Genomic DNA, 7,128 nt, shown 5'->3' on the forward strand with positions numbered 1-7,128 from the left:
AGTCAGTTAGCTGCCACACTCAGGTAAAACTTACTCCCGCTCACCTTGCTTTCTCTGCTCCTATTGGCCTCATTACTGCTCACATTCATACCTCCGTTGATTCATTCTATGAATGTGGAGTAGTGAGTCACATACACAAATGAGTGCAACACAATGAGCTAAGCACAGGGAGAACATTGAATAAAAGACGGTTGAAACACGAAGAAAAATGTATAGTAGCCTGGGACTCAGGCAAAGCATCAATGAGGAAGCGTCTTAAGGAAAATGAGAAACACTAAGGTAACATTGGGTTGAATCTGAGTACTCTATGAGACGAAATAACTGCACCAGTCTCCTTCCGGAGAGAGGAAGGCCCTGACAGGCACATGGTTTGCACTGCAACAAAAGATCTTAGCTCTGTAAGCAAAGGAGAATGTGGCGTTACTATTATGGATGGGAGAGTCATCTGATGTGTGTGACAGCCCTGCAGTCCCCTGGATTGATTTGGAAGGAACACAAGAGGCCCCAAAGCAGGATGGGATGAGAAACAGGCCTTTTGGGGACAGTTACTGTGACTCTTCATTTAGCCACAAGACAGTGTGTTCTCGGATAATATGCCAGTTCCCTGGAGATGAGAAAGCAGGACTAGGGGACCTTAAATGATCTGACCGTTGTCTGAGAGTAAGTGGCAGAGCTGCGAACAGAATCCAGAATTGTCAGCCTCCAAATCCATTTTGTTTTTCTGTTCTATATAGCACATAATTTATTTTGGCCTCTACATTGCTGACAGAATTGTAGTTTCTCCCACTGTTCTCTATTGGATACTTCTACATCCAATCTGTTATGTAGAAGTTTTCCTCTTGTAAATAGGATAGGTTTTCTCACTGAAGTGAAAGTGTATCCTTTTACAAAATATTTTCCCAAGACTTCATGAGATGGTATAATCTTGGGTGCTGATATTTTACCATTGTTCCTATCTGTTATACTTTTTATTTATGAAGCAATCTCAATGAAAAACAGCAATGAAAATTCCTCCGGGCAACATTTTTTTCATCATGATAAGGGGATACAACTTTATCTCACTTAGCTGAGAATGCAGAGCATTTAAACAAGGCTGTATTTGGTCTCTCATGTATAATGTTCAACTCAGTTTGGATTAACTTTTCTCTCATACATTTATTATTCTGTCTTCTGTCATACGTTTATTATACTAAGAGCAAAAGATTCCATAGCTTTCCTTCTTTCATCAGCCAACATTTTATTACCAAACCATTTCCCTCCACTCACAAATTCCACCAAACTGCTTATCACTTTAGTGATAGAATCCATCTATTTTTCAGGAGCAAGCATATGTTGGGAGAGTTTCTAAGATCCTTTGCTCAAGGGCAAACCTTATTCTTAAATAAGATCAAGTTGAAAAGCACATGGAGTTTGTCACTGAGTGTGTAGGAGGGGAAAAAATGCAAAATGAGAATTGGTTATTTTAGTTGCTGCCATTTTGCCCCTGGAATAGCCTGTGTCTTCTTGCTTAAAATTCTGGACAAAAAGCCAACCCATCTTATAGTTACATTGGTAGCATTATCGGCTGGAAACTCACCTCCTGTTGATCTGGCTGCCATGCCTTTTCTGTGGTTGAAATCTCTCAATTCAGGAGATAGGCAATAGATGCAGAAAGATGGTATGCACTCGAGCAAGGATGGATGTCTCAGATTAAGGTACAAGGAAGATTTGTGTGTTTTATGTTAACAAGAGGAAGACATAGTTCAAATGATTTAAGTGGAAAATAAACAAAACAACACACAATTTTTAAGATATGTCGCCATTCTAGAACTAAAAGTGTAGTTTACTTCAGACATAATAAAAGCAATGAGGTTCTTATACATAGGGTGTATTCACAGATTATCCTGACATCTAGAGAGATGATAAACTTAGTCAAACCAAGAAATACATCTATCTATCTATCTATCTATCTATCTATCTATCTATCTATCTATCATCTATCTGCCACATATTATCTAGCAATCATCTAGCTATCTATGCAGATATATGTAATCCAACATGATCAACATACTATTCTAAATTTTTCAAGGCTAAAAGCATTTGAGTTTATCATTTATGCAGCAACTAAGAAGTCAAAAGAAAAACCCCAAAAGAAAGTATGTAGAATTGAAATATTTTGCCGATTTACTGTGGGTTTTGGCACATCAATTCTCTGAGCTTTAGGTCCCCGATCTGTCAAGTGAAGATAACAATACCCACCTTCCCCACATCACAGAGTTCTTAAAGTGAGAAATTGGGATTATACTTGTTAAATCACTTGATATACTATTCACACTGTAAGATGTGAGTTAGCAGTTAGTATAGAGAAATGGTGATTTTTTAAAAAGCATTATAGAATGTATGACTGAGTACAACTATAGATTTGGAGAAGGAATGATAAGTTCAAAGTTTTTAAGTTTGACCTTTTCTAGACCACCTGATAAGTAGATGAGTTACCAATGACATTTCCCATGATTAGAAATGGAGGAGTAGAAATTTTAGAGTAAGTTAATAGTTACATATTGACTATATTGATTTTGAGGTATTGGAGACATCCAAGTGGACATACATAGCACAAAAACAGAAGCTAGAGTCTGTTATTTGCAGGGCATGTTATGCCACAGGCAAAATAATGGGAATCATGAATTTATAAGTGTGGTGGGAGTGATGGCAATTTATGGAATGAATAAGGAAGAAAACATAGAGCATTGGCTTTCCATGTTGGATACCCACCTGAATAATCTACACAGCTACTTAAATCTCAGATACCCTAGCTTTTATTTTGGTTTCCAGCCCAATGTTCGTCCACAAACTTGGAAATTTCCCCCATTTAATTAGGTTGACCATTCTGTGATCATAACCTTAAGAGAAAATGTGACACACACACACACACACACACACACACACACACTCACTCACACATACACACAAATGGCAGCCTACTATTGCTGGCTTTTGTCTCTTGAGCATATGGCCCCCAAGAGAAGAGACAGTCCCTAAAACTCAGATGATGAGAGCACCACCACCTCTCTCCACATGATCAAGATTCTCTAGAATGTCTTCCAGAACAGACTTGATTGGCAATGACTATGGAGGTGGAAGGGATCTTAGATAATTTTTCAACACTCCCTTGTGGTGTGGGGGTTAAATTATAATTCCACTCATCCAAGAGTGACACAGAGGTTTCCTAGAGAGCCATCAGACTGAGGGCCCTTGCAGGCAAACCCAATGGTGATGTAGCAGCAATTTCAAGGACAAATGACCAAGCCCTGATGGGCTAGTACAAGTAAACCACTTGTTATGGACTGAATGTGTCCTCTCAAAATCCATATGTTGAAGTTCTAGCCCCCACTGTGATATTATTTGGAGATGGAGCCTTTGAGAGATAAATCAGGTCATGAGGCATGAGGATGGGACCTTCATGATGGGTTTAGTGGCCTTATGAGAAGATAAAATGATCTTTCTCCACTCCTCCCATGTGTACTCACTAAGGGAATGCCAAGTGCACGTGTGTATGCAAGCCAGGAAGAAAACTCTCACCAGACACTGACCATTCTGGCACCCTGACCTTGACACCCAGCTTCCAGAATGGGGAGAAATATATTTCTGTTGTTTTAGTCTCTCAGACTATGGTGTTTTATTATGGTACCCTGTGCAGATTAATGCACATCTCAAACTTGCATGCAGTCTTAGAGTGAAAAAAAAACAACAACTCCAAACGACCTGAGGTTAAGTCAGTGCAGCACAGTGTAAAAGGGTCTTACGTTAGATTCAATTACAGTGGTACCTTGGATTTCAAACGTCTCTGTTGACGAACATTTCGGTTTATTAATGCTGTAAATTTTATGGATCTGTGGTATCGTGAGATAGTAAAATTCATGGTAAATTTGCAGTTTTAGGGGTTGATTTTAAAGGTCAGGAACAGATTAATCCATTTTGCACTACTTTCTATGGGCAAACCGTGCCTCGGTTTTAGAACATTTCAGAACTCCAACCGTCTTCCAGAACAGATTATGTTAAAAAACTGAGGTACCACTGTAATCAGAATCTGTAGAGATGAAGGCCAGTCATCCTTGCTTCCAAACAAACTCCACAAGTTATTCTAATGTACAGAGTCACCAAGAAACAAGCTTGATAATTACTTACACTTAAAAAGTGTGCTGGAAGAGCAGAATGTGAAATATATAGAACAGAGGTCTGAAATGTCCTGAAGATCAAAGTGCCTGTGCAGGCAGTGGAAAGCAGGATTTTCCAAAGGAGGGAGAGTTTACCCCAGAGGATGAGATTTTATGCAGGCAACTCAGATACAAGTGTGGGAAGCTGACAGAAATAGAACGCACAATTCTTCGAAGAAATTAACCAAGATAAGGAAAATGATACTTTATTTAAGAAAGAGCAATATCAAGAAAATCCTTTTTTTCTGTCTTTTCTTTTTTTTTTCTTTTTGATGCTGTTTTAAAATTTTTGCTTTGAGAATGATAGGAGTCTTTAGTATATATTGGAGCTTATGGAAAAGAGGTTAAAGATTTTAGAAAATGAGGGCATTGCTAATATATAAATAAATAGCTAACATTTACTTATATAATGTATACCTTATGCCTGGAAGTGTTTTAAATGCCTTGCTTATAAAAATTTACTTATTATTTTCATAGCAAATCCACTAAGTAAATATAGAGGGTGCCAAAAAATGTATGCACATTTTAAGAAAGGAAAACTGTATTAAAATTATAATACTCAAAATATGTCAGTAACAAAAGATGAATACAAGTCACGTTTGACTTTTGCAATTACAAGAGATGCTCAAAGTGGTTACCATCAGCATCCAGACACTTCTGATTATGGTGAACTACTGCCTGGGCAACGTTGACCAAAGTGTCCACTTGTATACATTTTTGGCACCCCCAGGACTATAAATGGGGATGTTTGAAATGAACACACACACACACACACACACATGCAGACACATGCACACACAGTCTAAATGACTCCTAAGGGACACACGTAAATTGTGGCCAAGCTGGGATTGGAGCTCAGACTACCTGCTTTGAGCTGACACTTGCCTGGGATTTCCAAACTGAGCATTTTCATGCCCAGACCATCACAGTGAACCACAGACCCTGGGATAGAGTAAGATTTTGAGAGGAACACAATGATATGGGGCAATGGACATTTCCTCTTTGGACTATACTTTGCTCCTCCTATTCACGTGAAGTTGTGTTCTCAGTGTTTGCTGCCATTAAAAGCAACTGCCACATGAAAATCACTGCGACACCACACAAGGGTGGTGGCATGCAGGATGGTTCCATTGTTTGAGACACTGTACAGTGCTCATCAGGCCCACCTGTCTCAATACTGAGCAATTGTAGCTTGAACAATAAAAGAAAATGTTTCTTTTCAATTTACATATATTACTTTTCTAGCAGATACAAATTTATTGAGGATACATATTTACTAATTGTTTGGACTGAAGTACTTAAATGGATCTTTTAAGGAATTCTCTGGGCCTGAGAGTACAGAGACCCTATCAGCAGCGTGAACCTAGGAAGTGGGGAGACATCAGTCCTATGTTGGAAATGGGAAGGTGGAGCCTGGATGGAGAAGTTAACCATGGAATGGAGAAGGGGTATAGATTATTCTTAGACAGAAAAGATGGGATCAGAACAGGTACACCGACATTTTCAAATGAAGAAAAGAGAAGTCAGAAGAATTTCGTTCATTTGACCAGGATCAACTCACTGAGGGCGAGGCGAGGTTGCCTGCTAAAAATCAGGAGGTAGGATTGAATTGAAAAACTGATAAGGCTGAAATAGATTCTGAGGTCTAGAGGCATAAATATTCTTTTCCCTGCTATACAGCTAAGCATATAATGAGTTCAACAAATTCATGGTTATTTATTTAATCTAATATTATCAATTTTAATTTTTAGATTAAAAATGTCATTGGAAATTTTGAAAAGAAATATATAAAAGAGAGGGAAATCTATGGTTTTGCAGCTTGTCATATCGTATCTGCTACACACTGGTTCCAGCTCTGTATGAGATGTGTGGTTTGTATACTAATACACAGACATATGTTTTCTCTTCAAATCAATAAACACAAAAATGTTGGCTTCTGTGAGATGGATGCATGCTGACTCTTTCTAGAGGTACTCACATCTTCTGAACTGAGATATGCTTGGAAAACACATATTTTAAAAATTGTTTTTATTTGACACTTCTGGCAAAGCACCTCTTAACACTCTCATCACCCACCCTCTGCCTGAGACTGTCAGTAACCTGACAAAGTGAAGCCCTCTTCTCCCAGCTCCTCTATTTTGAGGTTTGAGAAATGTCAGTGAGAACTAGAAGCAGAAGTCTCAAAAATAGGTATCCAATCCAAGGAATAGCCCATGTTTAGAAGAGATTATACAGAGAAGCTGAAGAAAAAAGTGCCTTAGATTTAGAAATAGAATTTTAAACAAAAGTCTCATTTAAATAGAAGTTTCATTTTAAATAAAAACTTCAGCCAAATGTCTTAGTCATATGCCCTTTCCAGCTATTCTAAAATGTGTTCAATGTCTCTGTGTTACCTTCAGAATAAAGTCTACAGTCTTTAAGCTAGCATTTAAAACATTCAATTGTGTCATTAAATGACCATTCCCAGTATTGGAGCTACGTAAAAACACAGGGTCTCGGAGTACATTGAATTCAATCACCTGTATTGAATGAATAAATGTGGACGCTTCAGCAAGTTGTTTAACATCTCTGAATCCCACCTTACTTTTAAATACATTGTTATGTATATTACAGTTTCCGCTTCCAGGAAGATGATAAACATATTTCCCTATTCCTCCTGCTATGAACAGAACAATCCTGGAAAGAATACACAAATTACAAGAACAAATAAACAACAACAACAAAAACATAAGAAAACTCAAAGGTAGAGAGAAGGCAGATCAGCTAGGGACCTCACAGCAGAAAGAATAGCAGAGCATTGAGTTCTCTGGGCCTTCTTTTTGTTTCATTTACCCCAGACATGGAGTGGAAGAAGATGGTAATAATAATAATAATAATAAAAACCCTCCAAACATGCAGATGAAAAGGACAAAGAACAAGTAAAGGGGCAATCTAG

Source organism: Rhinolophus sinicus, linkage group LG01 (assembly GCF_036562045.2).
Source record: "Rhinolophus sinicus isolate RSC01 linkage group LG01, ASM3656204v1, whole genome shotgun sequence".
Lineage (NCBI taxonomy): Eukaryota > Metazoa > Chordata > Mammalia > Chiroptera > Rhinolophidae > Rhinolophus > Rhinolophus sinicus.